The sequence below is a fragment of the Zingiber officinale genome, chromosome 8B (assembly GCF_018446385.1).
Source record: "Zingiber officinale cultivar Zhangliang chromosome 8B, Zo_v1.1, whole genome shotgun sequence".
Classification (NCBI taxonomy): Eukaryota; Viridiplantae; Streptophyta; class Magnoliopsida; order Zingiberales; family Zingiberaceae; genus Zingiber; species Zingiber officinale.
In genome coordinates, this window is record NC_056001.1 from 34,393,495 (window position 1) to 34,414,124 (window position 20,630).

At 35.1% G+C, this 20,630-nt stretch overlaps 1 pseudogene; it reads right to left on the reverse strand.

Moving 5' to 3' along the window:
• Positions 1–447: 447 nt before the first annotated feature.
• LOC122013667 overlaps positions 448–20,630 on the reverse strand; it is a 24,508-nt pseudogene continuing 4,325 nt past the window's right edge.

The window sequence follows — 20,630 nt, forward strand, 5'->3', positions numbered from 1 at the left end:
GGGGGGGGGGGGGCTGACCTAGAAGACCACCTCCTTAAGTTTAAAAATGCTATCATCCTTCATCAATATATGGATGACATGAAGTGTCAAGTGTTTGTGTTTCTCACCACACTCTCTGGTTCGACACAAATGTGATTTAACAGATTGCCGGCCCAATCCATCTAATGTATTAAGGATTTCTGTAAGACTTTCCTTCATCATTTTAACAGTAGCCGCCGATACCATAAAACCACACTAAGCCTCTTTTCACTTAAGCAGGAGCCCAAGGAGATGCTCAGGGCTTACATCAAAAAGTTTAATCAGGTGGCCATAGATGTTCCCTCGACCACCCCTGAGATTCTCATGAGTGCCTTCTCTCAAGGGCTCGCAGATAGTGAGTTTTTCACTCTCTGATTAAGAAGTTCCCAAGGGACTTTGATCATCAACTTGGTCAGGAGACCAAGTACATTAATATAGAAGAAGCTCAATCCACTCGGAAGAAGGAGGTCGCTCCGCCCACTGCAGTCTCGGCTCCTGGGCATCAAATGTCACCTCCGCCTCTTCCTCGCAAAGGATCCTGAGTTGGCCCTTAGCCTCAGCATCAAGAGCAACAACCTCACGCCGTACAACACATGGAGGCCGAGCGGACGAGATTCCCTCAGCCCCTAGATGGGCTCCACCAAAATTCTGTACATATCACCAATCGAAGATATACAACACTCAAGATTGTTATCATTACAATCTGGAGAAGCACCAAGTGGCTAACCCAGGGTTCCATCGACGTTCACCATCTCCCAACCGCTGGCATTATCAGCGGCTGAACGGACTACCTCGAAGAGACCACCAGGGCGCCAAGTGGTGCCAAAGAACGCTCCAGTAGTAAGAGAATCAGGCCCAGACTCCTACTCGGGTGCAGTAGGAGCATCCTCGATGCGGTAAGAGGAAAATTGTAGTAATACTACTTGGGGATATTGGCATGATCGTAGGAGGCCCGAATGATGGAGATTCCAATTGGGCGACGAAGTCGCACACTTGCTGACTGAAGATCCACATGATCTGTTGTAGCCAGGAGCAGACACAAGGGTCCGAGATTAGTTTCGTGCCCAATGATTTGAAGGAGGTGGAAGTGCCCCATGATAATACTTTAATAATTAAGATTGTTATAGCTAATTATAATATACATCGTACTTTTGTTGACACAAGAAGTTTAAATTTTGCTGTGGATAATCAGGTGGGAGAGGTTAGAGAAATCAACTGATAACACTTAATTACTATATTGATATTATCAAGATTGAAGCTAATATTGTCCGAAAAAGGCAACCATCGGAAGCTTCTTCCTGCCCGTCGAAAATTTCTTATATTAGCAATTGTTTTGCTTGTTTTAAATTTCCACTGCACTTAACACTTTTGTTACCTTGTAAAACTTTTCCAAGGAAAAATATTTTTATTTTCAGGTCACCTCCTATTCACCTCCCCTCATTTTTTTTTTCTTTTGATAATCCACCTAGCTCCCTTCTCATTCTTTGAGTTTTCTATGATCCATTTTATGAAACTATTTGTTACTGACATTAAACTTTGGAAAATAACATTTAATATTTCTTTTTAAATAATATTTATATGTTTATTTAAGTATTCAAAAAATATCTTCAAATTTTAAATATTTAAAAAATAAAATGGATCAACATCAAATAATATGCTACTACCTTAGGATTTTTAGCTTTTCTAAAACTATCACAAATGAAGTGGTTCCGTGGACAATGCAATTACGTAAAGCCATTCTTGATATCACTTCTAATGTGCTATGACAGCTCAAATCGTGCCAATGAAGTTTGGCAATGCATTTTGTAAGCTATAATTAGTCAATTTAATTAGGGGTGTGATTAATTTAAAATAACAAAATTTTATAAATTACTATATTTAAATAAAAATTTTAAATTAAATTAATTTATTTGATATATTCTTTTACTACTAAATAATTTAATATAAATGTGATTTATTGAATCCACAGCTTCACCCCCAACTACTTTAAAGGCTCATTTTGATATATATTATTATATTACAAGGCAAATGGAAAAATTTTAGAGCCCTAGCGGCAAATGCACTTCCAAACCTTATTCTGTAACCCAGTGCTTGGTATGATAATAAAAGGATGGATGAGTTTTTCAAACAATGAGAGTTTAATACCTATGTAGCGCAAATAATCATTAATGTTGGACCGTCCTCCGTGGTCCATTTGTGCTTCTCTGGTAAGAGCCTCCTCGTTCCACTCGATGTGGGTGGCACAATGATCAACTTTGCTCTGCACGGTGTGCAACCATCACACTTGCACTTACAATTCGGTGGTGTCGACCCTATGGATATTCGCCACCACTCTCTAATTGCGGCCTCCTTATTCACTTGCACATTAATAGAGCTTCCTTCCCTTGCGATCTCCGCATAGATTCCTCTAGCTGTGAATAGATTAGAACAAATAAATATGAGGATCGTATGCATCCTAAATCAAATGGTGAGAAAACCTGGTCATGATTATAACATTAATGATGCCAAAGAAAACAAGGAAAGAGATAATTATCATTCCTTTCACCTCCATTGTGAAATGTTAGATTGTTATTGTAGGTAGTGGCAATTTGCTAGTATTTATAATGTAATTCTCACATTTCTTGACAAATAAATTCAACAAATATTAAGAAAAAAACCAAATATTCCTGTTGAGAAAATATTAAAAAATATTTTAAAAATAAAACCCTATGATTTTATATATGGAATGGCTATCTTGGCATATAGTGATTAAAAACAATTAGATAATACAAATAGGAAAATAATTATCATAGGAGAAAACAAATACTTTTGACAAAAATAAATTAAAGACAAATTTTAGATTGATTTATCTGTGATAAAAGAATAATTGACAAAAGTCTCTTGTCAATTGTTACTCTATGAAACACTAGAATTTGAATGTTAATCTGCATTTTTATTCCAATAGCAACTCTTTCTTGGTTTTTAAATATAGCAGCAATTGATTGCTATAAGTCGACCAATATTTACTAGACAAATAGACCAATCGACTACTCAAATAGAATCAAATAAAAAATAATCAATTTGTTTTGATTTTTTTTTTTTTTGCCTAAGTTGAATGCTCAAAGTTCCAAATCCTTCCAAACCACAATTTTATAATTTTTACGGTTGTGAATTAGGAAGCCACGGGTCAAGTAAAATTTCTTATGTTAGCATTTATTTTGCTTGTTTTATATTTTCATTGTACTCAACTCTTATGTGTCACCTTGAAAAGTGTATTCACATGAGAAAATATTTTATATTTTATATTTTAGGTCACACAGTATTCACCTCCCATCTGACTATTTGATTCATCTATGATCGATTTTAACCATATCTAAACTTTTATTTGTTACTAATATTTAATTTTTTAAAAATAACATTTAATATTTATTTTTAATAATATATTTTATTTTATAGTATTTAAAAATTTAAATATTTTAAAATAATTTTTTTTTGCATCAAATGGTAATGACTTTGATGCAAAGCTCAAATAGTGCCAAAGCATTTTGTAAGTTATAACTTATAACTAGAGGATTTAATTAGGGGTGTGATTTATTCAAAATGGTAAAATTTTATAAATTACTGTATTTATATAAAAAAAATAAAATTAAGATATAATTAAAATATTCTCTAGTGTTGAAATTAATTATATATATATATTCTTTTCTTATTAAATGATTTAATAGAAAGGAGGTTAATTGAATAGACACCACTCCACCACAACTTATTTAAATGAGCGTATCACTCTAATTTATTCAAAAACATGACATCATTATAAACTTTAGGGCCCTAGCTACAAACGCACTTCCAGACCACATGCTCCAAGAGCCTTCTCGTTCCACTGGTAGTCGGTGGCTCAATGTATGGTTGTGCTATGCATGGTATGCAACCATTACACTGGCCATTGCAATCTGGTATCAAATCGTTCACCTGCGCATTAGATATTCCTTCGTTTGCAAGCTCCGCATCTATTCCTCTAGCTGAGAATATATAGATTAAAACAAACAATATAAATCATAGGACCATATGTATTGTAAATCAAATGGTCATGCATAAAAAAAAAAAACCTCTTGGAGATTATACCACTAATGATACAAAAGAAAACAATGAAAGAGAGAGTCACCATTCCTTTCAGTTCCATTGTAAAAGATTAGATTTGTTAATGTGAGTAAAATTAGGTGTCAATTTGCTCATATTTATAATGTCAATTCTAAACTTTCTTTACAAATAAATGCAACAATTATTATGGAAAATAAACGAATTATTCATGCTGATTAGCAAGTATTAATGAAAATATTTTTAAAAAGGAAAATCAACAAATTAATAGTTATTAAAAAAATAGATAATTGTAAACATGGAAATAAATATAAGGAAAAAGTTAAATAATTTTTTAAAAAAAAATATTCAAGATTGGTAAGTAATAATAAAAATAAATGAAAAAATATTTAATATTTGACGCATTTATCTCTAAAGATAAATATAGATTTAATTCTTATTATTTTGACATTAATATTTTCTATTTTGAAATAAAAAGAGTTATTAAAATGCAGCAATTATTATGGAAAACGATACACAAATTATTCATGCATATCAGCAAGTATTAAGAAAAATACTTAAAAAAAACCTTATGATTTCATTGAATGACAATTGTGGCAACAAATTAATAGTTATTAAAAAAAATAAATAATTGTAAACATGAAAACAAATATCAAAGCAAAAGTTAAATTAAAAAAATTAAAAATATTCAAAATTGATATACCAGTAAAAGAAAAAGACAATCTTATGCATGAAACTTTTGTCATGCGGAATCTCAGAGAAAGATTAATTATACATAGTTTACTTTTTACAAGAGGTTATTTTCAGGATAGATATTTGAAATTAAAATATTTGAATATAATTAGAGATTAAAATTGGTATACCGGTAATAAATAAAAATAAGTTTAAAATATTTGAGATTGACACATCTATCTCTAAATATAATTAGAGATTTAATTCTTATTATTTTGAAATTAATATTTCTATTTCGAAATAAAAAAAAGAATATTTATAATTACTACAAAATTTAAAATATACATTTTTTTGAATATTTATTTCTATATTACATATTGAGTAGAATTAAAAGAGTCCATATAATTATGTATCTTTTAATTAATATAATTTTTAATTAATTGCCTTTTGTAATTCTAAGGTTATTTCCTTATTTACTCCAGCACGACATTACGGCATTCGGCAGTCGAGTTACTCTTCCAACTCGATAATTTGGCACTTGGTGACTCGACACTCGGTTGACTCGGCCATATACAAGGTAGTTCAACTATTCTAAATAATTCATCCTTCTTTACTTAACAGCTTGAGATGATTAATTCAAATATTCTCAACAGCAAATTACGGAGCAGGAAGCGGGGGTCAAATATAATTTCTTATGTTTTTTTATAAGAAAACTCATAATTCTCATTTAAATAATGTCAAATTATAAGTTTTTCAACCAAGCTGCTTAATTCTCATTCTCCCAAACAAGTGGAGAAGGGAAAGAAGAAACAAAACATGTTTTCTGATTGGCAACAAAGTTTGTTGTGCGTCTAATATGTACAAGAGTAATAGTGGGTGTTTTCTCCATAAGTTTGCTAATTTGGAAAATTTGAGCTCTCATATAATGTAAATTCTCATCACCATCCATGACTGTCTGCACATATGTTAACTAGTCAAAACAACCAAAAGTCTTTTTAAACCCCGAGCATTAGCGAACGCTAGTCTTTCATGAATTGCATTGAATTTACCTTCGTAACCAAGTGTGGTGTTTGTGTGTGTCTCCCAAATTCATATATCTTCCTTCCATGATGATTTGTATTGTTAGATTATATATTTATTTGTTTATAGCTTTTAGGATAATTTGGACTTTTTCCTTTTTTTATAGAATTTAGGATTTCTTAACTTAACTATATAAGACCTTATACTCTGTATCAATTTTAAGATCTAATAATATGGTCAATTTTTTCCTTCTCTTAATTTCTACATGATATCAGAGCGGTTCTTCTTTTCTGACCTAATTTTTTCTACCACTCCCTGTTATTGCTTCCTATTGCCACTGCCGTCTCCTATTGCTGTTATTGATTTCGGCGTCGATATCTATTTTTTGTCCTGCTGTTGTTGATTTCGACGCCGACATCTATTTTCAGTCGATTTTGACATCGATGTCCTGTCTTACCGATTTCGGCGTCGATATTATTTTCTACCGATTTCGACGGCAACACTATTTTTTTTCGATTTCGGCACTGATGTCCTGTGTTATCAATTTCGACACCGATGCTCTTTTCTACCGATTTCAGTGCTGAAGTCCTGTGTTGCTGATTTCGGCACTGACATCCTTTTCTACTAATTTTGACACTGACACTCTGTGCTACTAATTTCTACATTTGACATCGTTTTCTGCCTCAGATTCTTTATGTAATCACAGGTCATCCTGACATCAGTTTTTGTGAATCATATAAATGTTATCCTTACAGTTTGGTTATTCTGCAAATTATTCGTTCTGTTTCATTATTCCTTACAGTTTTTGTGCGACCACAAATGCTTCATGGAAATTTAATTTATATATATTTGAGCAGTTTCAACAGTTCCTTGTTTCACATCCCTCTGACATGCCAGCTTTCTCTCATATATGTTTGTCGTCGTCTGCTATTTCAGGTATATCTTCATCCTTGTGGATTTTGGACTCTGGTGCCTCTCATCATATGTCATCCAATTTGTCATCTTTTGTTTCTTTTTCTCACAGTTCATCTATATCTATTGTGACTACTGATGGTACTCCTATGTCATTAGTAGGTGTTGGTTCAATTGTTACATCTTCTTTATCTCTTACTAATATTTATTATATTCCGAGTCTTACTTTAAATCTTATTTCTGTTAGTCAATTATATGAGTTTGGATACCTAGTCTCTTTTTCTTCATCCGATTGTTATGTTCAGGACCTGCAATCTCAGAGGCTGATTGGGATAGGTCATATGTAAGGAGGACTCTATGTTTTAGATCAACTCAAATTACCAGAAGTTGTAGCTTTAAGTGTGGATTTATCATCTTTTCATCTGAGTCGTTCATCTTCTGATTTTTATTTGTGGCATTCTCGCTTAGGTCATGTTTCAGTGCCTCGTTTGTAGTTTTTAGCCTCTACAGGAGCATTAGGACCTTTAAAAAGTTCTGATATTTCTGATTGTAGTGGTTGTAAACTGACCAAATTTTCTACCTTACCATTTTCTAAAAGTGTTTCTTTTTCTATTTGATTTTATTCATTCTGATGTGTGGGGACCCTCTCCTATTCCTACAAAGGGGGTCAAGGTATTATATTTCATTTATTGATGATTGCACTTGTTACTCTTAGGTCTATCTTATGAAACACAGGTCTGATTATCTTATAATTTTCAATAACTTTAGAGCTCTTGTGAAAACTCAACATTCTAGTGTCATAAAGTATTTTCGTTGTGATTTGGGGGGTGAATACATTTCGAATCAATTTTCACATTTACTTGCTTCTGATGGTATTATTCATCAAACCTCGTGTACAGATACTCCTGAACAAAATGATGTGGCTGAACGGAAACATAGACATCTTGTTGAAACAACTCGTTCATTTTTATTGTCTGCTAGTGTTCCTAGTGTCTTTTAGGGGGAAGCAATCCTTACTGCTGCTCATGTCATTAATAGAATTCCAACCTCACACAATTCAGGTTTGTCACCTTTTGAAAAATTGTATGGGTATGCTCCTGTCTATTTCTCTTTGCGTGTTTTTGGTTGTACTTGCTTTATCCTTCATCCACATGCAGAGCGTAATAAGTTAGCCTCTCGGTCTGCTCTTTGTGTCTTTCTAGGTTATGGTGTTAGTAAAAAAGGATATCATTGCTTTGATCCCATTAGTCAAAAATTGTATGGTTCTCGTCATGTTGTATTTCTTGAACATATTCCATTCTTTTCTATTCTGGCTAGTTCACATAATATGGCAAAGTCAGATCTGCTTTGTATTGATCCTTTCAATACTATACTGAGAAAGATTCACCCACAAATCCTATTGGTAGTTCAATTGAATCTGGTACTTTGGTTCCTGAGATATCCACTCCACATGTTCCTCCTTCTGCCACTACCCAATTATCTCCTGAGATTGTGGATGATCCTTCTTTCCACCATCGTCAATTCACTTGTGTTTGTAAGTCTACTAAACTACCAGATTTTGCTTACTTTTGTTATTCTTATTCTTTTGCTTCATTTGTTGTATCTATTCATTGTCTTTCTGAGCCTGAATCTTATAGAGAAGTTATTTGTAACCCACTTTGGTAGAGTACTATGGCTGAGGAACTAACTGCTTTGCATCAGAGTCATACATGGGATTTGGTTCCATTACCACAAAAAAAATATACTATTGGTTCTCATTGGGTATATAAGATCAAAATTAAATCTGATGGATCTATCGAACGATACAAAGCTAGTCTTGTTGCTAAAGGTTATTCTTAGGAGTATGACATGGATTATGAAGAAAGATTTGCTCCTGTTGTAAAAATGACAACTGTTCGTACTCTGATTGTTGTTGCTTCTGTTTGTCGATGGAGAATATCTCAGATGGATGTCAAGAATACATTTCTAAATAGTGATCTTCATGAAGAAGTTTATATGAAACCTCCTCCTGGTATTTCACACAAACCTGGTGAAGTTTGCAGGCTTTGTAAAGCGCTTTATGGTCTCAAACAAGCACCTCATGCTTGGTTTGAAAAGTTCTCTATAGTGATTACTTCGTTTGATTTTCATCCTAGTAATCATGATTCAACATTATTTGTCAAATGTACAAGTGCAGCTCGTATTCTTTTATCATTATATGTCAATGACATGATTATTACTGGTGATGATTCTGATGGAATTGCTTCCTTGACGTCTGAGTTGGCTGATTGTTTTACCATGAAAGACTTGGGTATACTACGCTACTTTCTAAGCATTGAGGTTGCTTATTCCCCGAAAGGTTATCTTTTATCTCAGTCAAAGTATATATATAATCTGTTTAAGTGTGCTTATCTTACTGATAATAGAGTTGTTGATACTCCTATAGAGATTAATGCTCGATATTCTCCATCTGATGGCTCACCTTTACTGGATCCTAGTTTGTACAGAACTATTGTTGGAAGCTTGGTTTATCTCACCTTGACTCGTCTAGATATTGCGTATGTTGTTCATGTGGTAGTCAATTTATCGCTGCACCAACAACAATTCATTGGGCTGTTGTTCTTCGTATTCTCAGGTATCTTCAGGGCACTCAATTTCAAAGCCTTTTATTTCCTTCTACTTCATCTCTTGAGCTACGTGCATACTCTGATGCAGATTGGGCTAGTGATCCTACGGATCACAAATCTACCACTGGCTTCTGTATTTTTCTTGGTGATTCCCTCATTTCTTGGAAGAGTAAAAAGCAAGATGTAATTTCTATATCTTCCATAGAAGTTGAGTATTGTGTCATGGCCTCAACTACTTGTGAGATAATTTGGTTGCGTTGGTTGCTTGCAGATATGGGTGTCTCTCTTCATTAACATACTCCGTTATATTGTGATAATTAGAATGCTATTCAAATTACACGCAATTCAGTTTTTCATGAGCGGACGAAACATATTAAAATTGATTGTCACATTACTCGTTACCGTCTTCAGATTGGCACAATCACATTATCTTTTGTTCCTTCAAAGCTACAAATTACTGATATGTTTATCAAGGCACATTTCGCTTTATGTTTTCATTTTTTATCTGACAAACTCTCAATGCTTCTAGCTATAGCATCGTGAGTTTGAGGGGGGATATTAGATTATATATTTATTTGTTTATAGATTTTAGGACAATTTGGACTTTTTCCTTTTTTTTTAATAGAGTTTAGGATTTCTTAACTTAACTATATAAGACCTTATACTCTGTATCAATTTTAAGATCCAATAATATGACTAGTTTTTTCCTTCTCTTAATTTCTACATGTATCACTCCACCAACTCTATAATGACTCAATTTCTCATTGATACAAGCATCAACCTCTAGCTTTAATGTTCTTGGTAGTAGATCTGTCTATTCTATGGCTCTTCAACAACCTTCTTTAGTGGGTTGAGGTCTCAATTCTGCTACACATCTTTGAAAATCTTGGAGCAAATCATCACACCATTTCAGGCTATGTTTCAGTGCTCCAGACTCTTTCCCATAAGTACCTTTCATGTGCATTAGCCCCCACGTACAAATCCTAGAGCACTTAGTTTTTAACCACATACCGACATCTAACATTTCCATATCTCGTGCCTTTGAAATAACACCCTAAAGTGTTGATTCTTTCTAAACAGTCTGCACCACATGACATAAGAACAAAGTTTAGGATCGAAAACAATGCTAGAGGGGGTGAATAGTGCTCGTCTCTTTTTCACTTTTTCATAAAACACGAGAGAAACACAACAAAATAAATAGAAATTAGAAGCAATGCTAAGACCATTGTTTTTAATTGGTTCACAACCCGACGATTGCTAGTCCAAGGCTAGCACTCACTAAGTGCTTTTATTAGGTAATTCAATATATGATCAAAAATTACAATAATCAAGTATAATAAAAAATGACAATAATGAAATTAATACCGATAATAATTATAGTAGAAGATGAGGCGTTGGTTGTAGGAACAGTATTTTGGCATCGTAATGAAGGTTCTGGAGTAGCACACAAGAATGAAAGTCATATGAAATGAATAAATCAAGCTGTCGGTCGAACCCTTCTTTTATAGCCTCTTTCAAGTGCATGTACTAGCTCTGAGTGCCTCCACTGAGACCTATTTGATTTACCTTCATCACTGATTTATCCAAGTCCAGACGCCTGGATCCCTTCCGGACGCTTGGACAGCTGACGTGGCTGCACCTTAATGAACCTCTATCCAAGTCAACTTTATCCTTCTCGGGTGACTAATCCCTACCTGGGGCTTGAATCCCTTTTAGGCGCCTGAAATTTGATGTGTGCCAGCCAGCCATGATATGTCAACTCAACTGCTTGCATGGCTAGATTTGGTCTTTCCGAGTGCCTGGATCCTTTCTAGTCTCTCGGATCTCCCGGGTGCCGGGATCCTTTCCAAGCGTCTGGAATACCCTAACTCTAGCTTTGATTTTCTACATCACAAAGTTAGCACAACAAACATAATATGAAATATAAATACAAAATATTTAAATAGTCTCAGGATAGTTCGGTTTTGACTTTTGGATTTTACTGAAGACCTAGGTCAGACCAACGCCTACTCCTCCCTCATTGGATAATGTGTCATCTATTGGTGCAGTTTGCACTAATGGTCTAACACTGGTTTTGATGAATGACAAGTAAGTTAAGTTAGGTTCTGTTGTGATCTAACCACATGATTAAGTGTGCAATATGAAGTTCAGATAGGTTGATGGATTGACCGGATATCTGGCGAGAAATCCAGATAGGTCAACAGGCCGACCAGATAGCTGATGTGAAGTCCAGACAGGTCGACGGACTGACCTGATGTATAGAAAGTTGGTAAGTTAAGATAAGGTACTGGAGGAGAGTGACCTTGTAAGCACGTGTCCCGGTTTGAGGGACAGTAAGTGTCGGCCCAGTTTAGATCCATTTTGGATCCTTAAATTGAGACCTTGACTAGTTCCTGGTTCTGAGAGGGTAGGAACTAATTATCACTCTTTATTTTTAAATTATTATTGTCCTAATACTTGTTTTGCAAGTTATTTGAACTAATGTTGTTTTACAGGACAAAGGAAAAAAGTTGCCTTCGAATGTACAGTGTCCGAAGGCGCCTTCATACTGTTCATAGAAGGTGCCTTCCATAAGATAAATTTTGACCAAAGTCGTGGATAAGTACCGGGCTATTCAGGATCAAATTTGCCTCAATGGAGGCACCTTCCATGGTTATGGAAGGCACCTTCCATGCCTTTTATAAGGCTGTCTCAAGAAAGCATTGACACAAGACTGGCATACGAGCTTCTACGCATCTTTTTGAGCTTCCGACTTCTCCAGGCTTCTGCTACGACTCTGCTGCAAAGCTACTACGCCCAACGACTATTCTGAGGACTTTCGATCATGGCTGATAGATCGACAACGACACACGAAGCTTGATCCTACGTGTCGGTAATAAGTTCTATTTGTGTACTTATTTACTGCAAAAGGACAAGTGCAGTGTGTTGCACTTGTTCTAATCTTCTTGTACTCAATTCCCTCTTCCGGAGGTATCGGAAGAGGTTTTTCGTGGATTACTCATCGGTAGGTCCATGGGATCTGAGTATTGGAGTAGGAGTCACCGAAGGCTCCGAACCAAGTAAAATCACTTGTGTTATCTGGTGTTTGTCTATTTTCTTATTCTTTTCCGATGCATACTCGTAATTTTAAAATCGACAAAATGAGTTTTTGAAAACCACGTGATTCACCCCCCCTTTCACGTGCGATTGATCAAACAAGTGGTATCAGAGTAGGTTATGCTTTGATTTGGTGCAACCACCAATCAAACTAGGGGAATCACTTTCAGATTGCTTTGCATTCCATCTGAATTGATAAAACTTTTCAGATAATTTTTTCGTTTGGTTTTAATTTGAGATTGGTGCAACACTTCTCAAATTTTTCTATATTTTTATATTTATATCTCAAACTCTGCTAATCCAAGACCAAGTCTTGATATCTTCTTTAGTTTATCCTTTTAGCACTCAAATGGCACAACTTGAAGAGTACATCACTGTTCGCCCTCCCCTATTCAATGGTGACGACTTCTCATACTGGAAGAAGCGGATGGAGGTATACCTGAAGACCGACTTCGACCAGTGGTTCAGCATCACTAGAGGCTACAAGGCTCCCGTCAACACTGCTGGAATTCCAATGGACTCGGAATAGTGGAATCCAAAAATGAAGAAGAAGGCTCAGATCAACTTCAAGGCTCTCAACACACTCCAGTGTAGGCTAACGAAGGAAGAACTGAACCGCGTCGGCCCACATGAAAATGCGAAGGAGCTGTGGGATAAACTTATCAAATTACATGAGGGAACCAACAATGTAAAGATAACAAAAAGGGATATTTATTTAAATAAATTATTTAACATAAAAATGTAAGAAGGAGAATCTACGAGTCAACTACACGCGAGGATAAAAGACATCCTCAACAGGCTTCACACCATCAGCCACCAGAAGGAGAACCGCGACCTGATAAGGTATGCCCTAAACGTGTTTCTTCGAAATGCACTGTGGGTATCCATCGTGGATGCCTACAAAATTTTGAAGAACCTATCTAAATTAAAACTAGATGAATTATTTTGTGAACTTGAACTCCATGAATAGACTAACTCAAAGCAGGTCGAAAAAGATGTTGCTCTTCTTACAGAACCTTTAAAAGAAGTTAAACATTAGAAAAAAACCAAAATCAGAAGTTGAGTCTGACCAAGACTCAGAGGATGAATAATACCTGATGAACCTAGTAAGAAAAATGTTCACCAAGAGAAAGAAGAATTTCAGCAAAAAGGACCTACAGAAAATCAAATCCACCAACAAATCCTTTATATCATTAGTTAATCAAAACAAGCCCCAAACTAAATCTTGGGTTCCAAAAGCATGTCTAACCACGCAAGTAGGAATCAACCAATATTATGTACCTAAAAATGAGATCCACCACATAAAATCAAATTCAATTAAAATATTAAATTCAAACCAAAATAAATCTGTAAAACTAAATTCTACAATTAAAAATAAAATAAAATCAAACAAATTTAATTACCATCAAGTCCACTATAATTATAAAAGTAATTGACACAAATCCAAAACTTGAAAATCAAGCTCAATAATTCAGGGGGAGGCTCCAAATTATTTGGCATCTCCAAAATAATAACTTACCTGGCAGGGTAATTAGGACTAGCTAAAATAGGGACAAAAGTTTAACTTGACCATCGGTACTGGTGAAGTTTTAGATGATAGTAAGTTAAGGAAACTTTGTCTATGCATGTCTAGGAAGATATGACTTCGACCTGGTGCATTTGGCTTAGTGGAACTAACTGAAGCTACCCCTTATGGATCGTAACTAGTTAGACCAAAGTTTTGTACTAAGTTCAGTGGATAGGACTATTTGGAAAACCTCGACGACATGATTATTCTAATGATGTCCAGGTGACTCACCATGGCCCAGAAGTTTATCCAAAAAATACCAGTTTGTTGAACCCAAAGTTAAACTTAAATCTAACATAAAGTTAAACCAAATCATGAAATTAAACTTGACTCATCTCACAAAATTATAGGATTCCCTGATAGAAAATGTAGATCGAGTTAAAATTAAAATTAAAATTAAACTCAAAATTAAAATTAAAAAGTTAAATTAAAAATTAAAATTAATATTGTAACGACCCGCCTCTTACTAACTAGACTGTGAGGTCGATCATTACATTAGGCTAACTAATTCATGTGCGGAAAGCTGATCTGATGAAAGTTTTGCTGAACTAATGAATATGCTTTTGTTAATCGCTATACTATCTGAACTTGATGTTTAAACTATCCCTTGAAGTGCTGTGGCTATGCTAGAAGGGGTGTTCTAGGTTTTGCTGTCATCTGGGGCTGAACTAAAGTGTTTTCAGCTAGTACTAGGCCTCTGATCGATCCACGGATCGATCCAGCGTGCTACTGTGCACGGAGACTAATTTGGATCGATCGGCTGATCGATCCAGGTTGGGCAATCGATCCAGTGATCGATTCAGGACCCTACTGTACGCGGGAACTAGCGTCTGGATCGATCGACTGATCGATCCAGACTGGCCAATCGATCCAGTGATCGATTCCAGAGCTCTCTGTTCGCGGGAGCGATTTCCCGATCGATCGAACGATCGATCCCGGAACTTTCTGTTTGCGACAGAATGCGTCTGGATCGATCGGCTGATCGATCCAGAAGCTTACTGTTCGCGGAACTAGGCTCCTAATCGATCCGCTGATCGATTGAGGGCCCCCAATCGATCTGCTGATCGATCGGGGTTTCTGATTTCGCAGAAAAACTCTGATTTCAGCACTATTTCGTACCAAATTCACCTACAAGAGTTCTATAATAACTGGGAACATACTAATAACACATAACTAAGATTATGAGTATAAGTACTAACAATCTAAACAAGTCTTTCATGATTCAAGGCATTAAAATAACTAGAAATGCGGAAATAACATTATATAAAATCTAAAGTCTTAGTTTGCTAATTTCTCCAAGATCTTCATTTCAGGTTCCTTCCACACACATCTTCATCGCATTAACCTCCAGCCTCCGCTAATCCATCTTTCCTTTACCTTTATCTGCAGTATAAGGAAAGAAGTATCTGTAAGCTTTACGCTTAGTAAGAAACCATCTACCTCACAAAACATGCATACAATGCAATTTATGCTTTAAAAACATGCTATTTGAAATATATGCTGAACAGGTGAGAGCATGGCATGGTATCATACAAACATAGAAGCCAAAACTAATCATAAAACTATCACGTGTATCAATAATGAAAACTAAGCTGAAGCATGAACTGAGCTAAAACTGAAACTAAGCTAGAATTAAATTCAAACTGTATACACAACTGATTTATGAGTTTTTGAAAATTATTTATCATAGATAGATTAAAATAATAATCATGCTGTTGTTTGGGCCTGACAACTGTACCTGTTATGCGCGCATCCCTAACTAGACCCGGGTTTGCAAGTCCCGAATTTAGTAGGGTTTACTAGGTTATCTAAACCTAGGGACGACTGTGGGAGCCCAACCCAATGGATATCTGATCCAGTACAGTGCCATTGCTAAAAGTAAAATACTGAACATAAGCTAATAATGCTTGTCTTGCTCTTACTAGGTTGTCTAAACCTAGAACTAGGTTGTCTGAACCTAGAGGCGACTGTGGGAGCCCACCCATTGGACATCTAGTCCTGTAAAAACTGGAGCAAGACTACTATACGATCTTAAATGTTTCTGTTGCATTTAACTGAGCTGTTAAACTGTCTAAAACTATACTGGTTATTTTATCGAACACTTGGTGTACGTCATCTCTCCTCTCTATTAGGGAGACCACCTCTAGGCACCCGACAACGTCTAAAACCTCCAACTAAAGGGGAAAAACATGTCCGACCCATCTAGAGATGCTCGACTAATCCCTAAATTTGTGAGGAGGGTTACATACACCCTGTAGGTCGACAAAAATCTGCATATAGCAAATTTAAAGGCACACAATCATACGAAAGCTACTTATACTGCAGGTGAGGGGTTTCTTACCTTCTGCGCTAGATTTCTTATGATTCTAGTCGCTAGTTTTCCGGTGGAGACGATTCTCTCGACGGCCCTCTTGCGCCTACGTGCTCTTCTCATGAAGAGGAATGCCCTCGTGCCGGAATTGTCGCCGGAAGGTGTTCTTGGAGCCCTTGGGACGGAACCCTAGCCTTCTTGTGGTTGGCGCCGAGAGGTGAGGGAGAAAGAGAGAGGGCGGCGTGACTAGGGTGAGGGAGGAGCGAGTTACGTTTAAAAATAAAATAACTCTTCACTTGATTCCCTATTTATATTAAGGGATTAATTCGCCCAACTCTAACTTAAATAAAATTGATCCCCTTTCTTTTCAGCACGGCCCTGCTGGGTTCACTTGGTTACTAGAGTTCACCATAAGTCGTAGGACCCAATAGGTCTCGGTTTCAATTCCCGCGTAGGCTATTTTCTCTTCTATTTGTTTTTGCTACTTCCGCTACTCTAAAAATTCCATAAAAATATTCTAAAATTCCAAGAAATTCATAGAATATTTCTAAAATAATTTTGAGAATTTTTCGGGCGTTACAAATATTAAACTCAAAATTAAAATTAATATTAAACTCAAAATTAAAATTTTTAAAAAATAAAATAAATTAAATTAAGATTAAGATTAAGGGTTTAAAATTTAAAATTAAAATTTAACATTTAAATTAAATTTTAAAACTTAAAGTTAAACTTAACTTATCGAATTTCAAATCAAGTTTATTCTAAATTGATTTTAACTCCTACCTGCTATAGGAAACCAAGTGGATATTGAACAGTGGTTGTTCCAAACATATGTCTGGGGATCACACCAAATTTACTCAATTAACATACAAAAACTTAGGAATAGTTGCATTTGAAAACAACGACAAACTCAAGATTATTGGAATAGGTAATATTCAACTCAAAACTAATTTTATTATTAAGAAAGTATTACTTGTTGAAAATCTCAAATACAATCTTCTTAGCATCAGTCAATTGTGTGATTTTGAATATAAGGTTAGGTTCTTATCCTCTAAATGCTTAATTAAGCACATAGATAACTCTACCATAAAACTAAAAGGGTTTAGAAAGGATAATATTTATGCAATCAACATAACTGGTCCTTACTTAAGTGTCCCTTGACACAAACAGAAGAAACCTGGCTATGACATAGAAGAATATCAGACACAAACTTCAAAAATCTAAGAAAATTAAATGGATTAGTTAGAGGCTTACCAAAGTTACCCAACTTAGACTCAACAATTTGTAATGTTTGTCAAAGAAAAACAAACAAATCAACTAATCAACATCAAACAATTTCTATACTAGAACTATTGCACTTGGACCTATTTGACTCCCATGAAATAAATGAATAAAAGTTTAGGGTGAGGAAAAGTTTAGGGTTTTTTTTTTTTTTTGAAAATAATCCCTAAAGTTCTCCCTTTAATAACTAACTATTTCTATTATCCACTACCCTTTAAATATTTATCATCCCTTATTTGAACAACATCACCCGCTGGCACACTTGGTCCGCCGCTCTGCTTAAGTCCCGGGTTGGGTCGGAGGTCGCCGGGTCGAGCTTCGGCTTGGCCATTTTTCTGTAACCTTTTTAAACCTAAGGTATTTCTGTCCTTTACTATAACTTAAATATATTTCATTCCCTATCTTTTCACAAAATAGCCGTGGAACAGTTGGTTGGCTGGGTTCGGTTAAGGTTTAGTTCGGGTCCAGGGTCTTTGGTTTGAATCTTGGCTTGTACATTATTTTTGCTGAAACTTCTTTTGTTTAGTAAAAATACCAAACAACCTCCAAAAATCGCATAAAAATACTCTAAAAATTTCTAAAAATCTCTAGAATATTTTAAAAGTATTTCCAAATATTTTTAAGGACATTTAGAACTCGAAATAGGGAAAGTTGGGTTGTTACAGGAAGGTTGCTCGAGAAGGCTAAAAAATGGGTTGAAGTGAGTCCTATTCTGGATGACTAAAATCACCCAAGCGAGTGGAGTGAATGGAACTAGAGCAAAAGACTCGGATGAAAAGTCAACTAGGAGTTGACTTTAGTCTGGGTGCCCGGAGCTTTTCCAAGCACTCGAACTTAGGGCGCTCGGACCTAGTCCGGGCGCTCGGTCATCCGGGGCAGCAAGGGTACCCCAGGTGCACGCCTTGGTCATGGGTTGGATCAGGTCAGTCCAGGCACCCTGACCTGGTCCAGGCACCTGGACTAGAAAATTTATCACAAAGCTACCTATTATGATCCGGTACGACGTGGATAAAATTTTATCCACCTTCAGACGCTTGAAACCCTTTCAGGCGCTCCGATAAGGGCTATAAATATAGCCCTAATCTCAGTAGCTCGAAATCATTACTTGTAATCAATTTCTTTGTTTGTTCTACTACTGTATGAGCTGTCGACACTGTAAGAGGTTTCTTCGCCTAAATGATACTTTAGTGGGGCTCTTCTTTCTTTCTAATTAGTTTGTTAATGAACAATACCAATAATTATAATAATTTACCCATTCATATCCTAAAGTACAACCCTAAAGATTTTGGACATTAAAGTGCTTAAATTAAGTATATTACTTGATTTATTGATAATCACTACAAAATTTACACATATCTCATATTCTTTGAAGATGCAATACAAACTCATTCATAAAATTACAATGCATACACCTAAACCTAATTTTATTGAACCTCAATCTCACAAAATCAAAAATACTCATGAATTAAAACACCCATAAACTAAAGCTTCGATTTTTCACAGAGGAATAACAAATTAATCAAAATCTAGGGGACACAAATTTTAATTAACGATTATTCAAGGGGATAATATGGTTTAGTCATGTTCCGTCACCTCTCTAATGTTTGCCTTCAATGTCGATGGAGATAGTTTAGGGACGAAGTCGGGGAGTCCGTCGTCGATGGTTTGGAGTCACGGAGGTGGAGTGCATTGCCAAGTTTTGGAGTCTCGAAGGTGGAGTGAGTCGCCAAGGTTTGGAGTCGCAAAGTGATGCGTCGGACGTTAGGAGAGAAAGGAGCAGTTGAGTATTTTAAATCCAAATGAGGGTAATATGGTAATTTCATCAGGGTTAGGGAGCAAAAACAAATAAACTGGTTTAGTCACGTATCAGGAACAAATTTATACTAACACAGGGGCTGAATGTAAATATTTAAGTTTGCATGTGGATTTAAAGACAATTTCCTAATAATTATAACTGATCCTTGATTTAAATATATTTTTATAGTAAATCTTAATTTGGTTATTAACAAAGCCTCTCCGTATGAGTCTAGAGAATGTTAACTAGATAATTGATAAAACATCTCTAGTCAATTGTTACTCTATGAAACATTAGAATTTGAATGCTAATCTGCATCTTTCTTCCAATAGCAACTCTTTCCTGGTTTTTGAATCTGGTAGTAATCGATTGCTATTAGTCGATCAACATTTACTAGACAAATAACCCAATCAACTACTCCTCAAAGAGAATCAAATAAAAAAGAATCAATTTGTCTTTTTTGCCTAAGTTGAATGCTCAATTTCTAAATCCTTCCAAACCACAACTTTATAATTTCTAAGGTTGTGAATTAGGAAGCTAGGTCAAGTAAAATTTCTTATGTTAGCATTTATTTTGCTTGGTTTATATTTCCATTGAAGTTAATTCTTTTGTGTCACCTTGAAAAGTATGTTCACATGAGAAAATATTTTATTTTTTAGGTCACATAGTATTCACCTCCCATCTAACTATTTGATTCATCTATGACCGATTCTAATCATATCTAAAACTATTATTTGTCACTTAATATTTAATTTTTTAAAATAACATTTAATATTTATTTTTAATAATAATTTTAATTTTTAGTATTTAAAATTTTAAATATTTTTTAATAAAAAAGTTTGCATCAAATGGTAATGACTTTAATTTTGATGTGAAAGCTCAAATAGTGCCAAAGCATTTTGTAAGTTATAACTAGATGATTTAATTACGGGTGTGTTTACTTCAAAATGGTAAAATTTAATAAATTACTGTATTTATATTTTAAAAATAAAATTAAGATATAATTAAATTATTCTCTAGTGTTGAAATTAATTTTATATATATTCTTTTCTTATTAAATGTGGCAAAAGGTAATTTGCTCGCCCCCAACGTCGTAGTCAGCCCAAAACAAAACACTCTAAATGATTTAATAGAAAGGAGGTTCATTGAATAGACCACTACATCACAACTTATTTAAATGGCATATCACTTCAATTTATTCAAAGGCATGACATAGTTATAAACTTTATGGCCCACAAATGCACCTCCAGACCACATGCTGCAAGAGCCTCCTCGTTC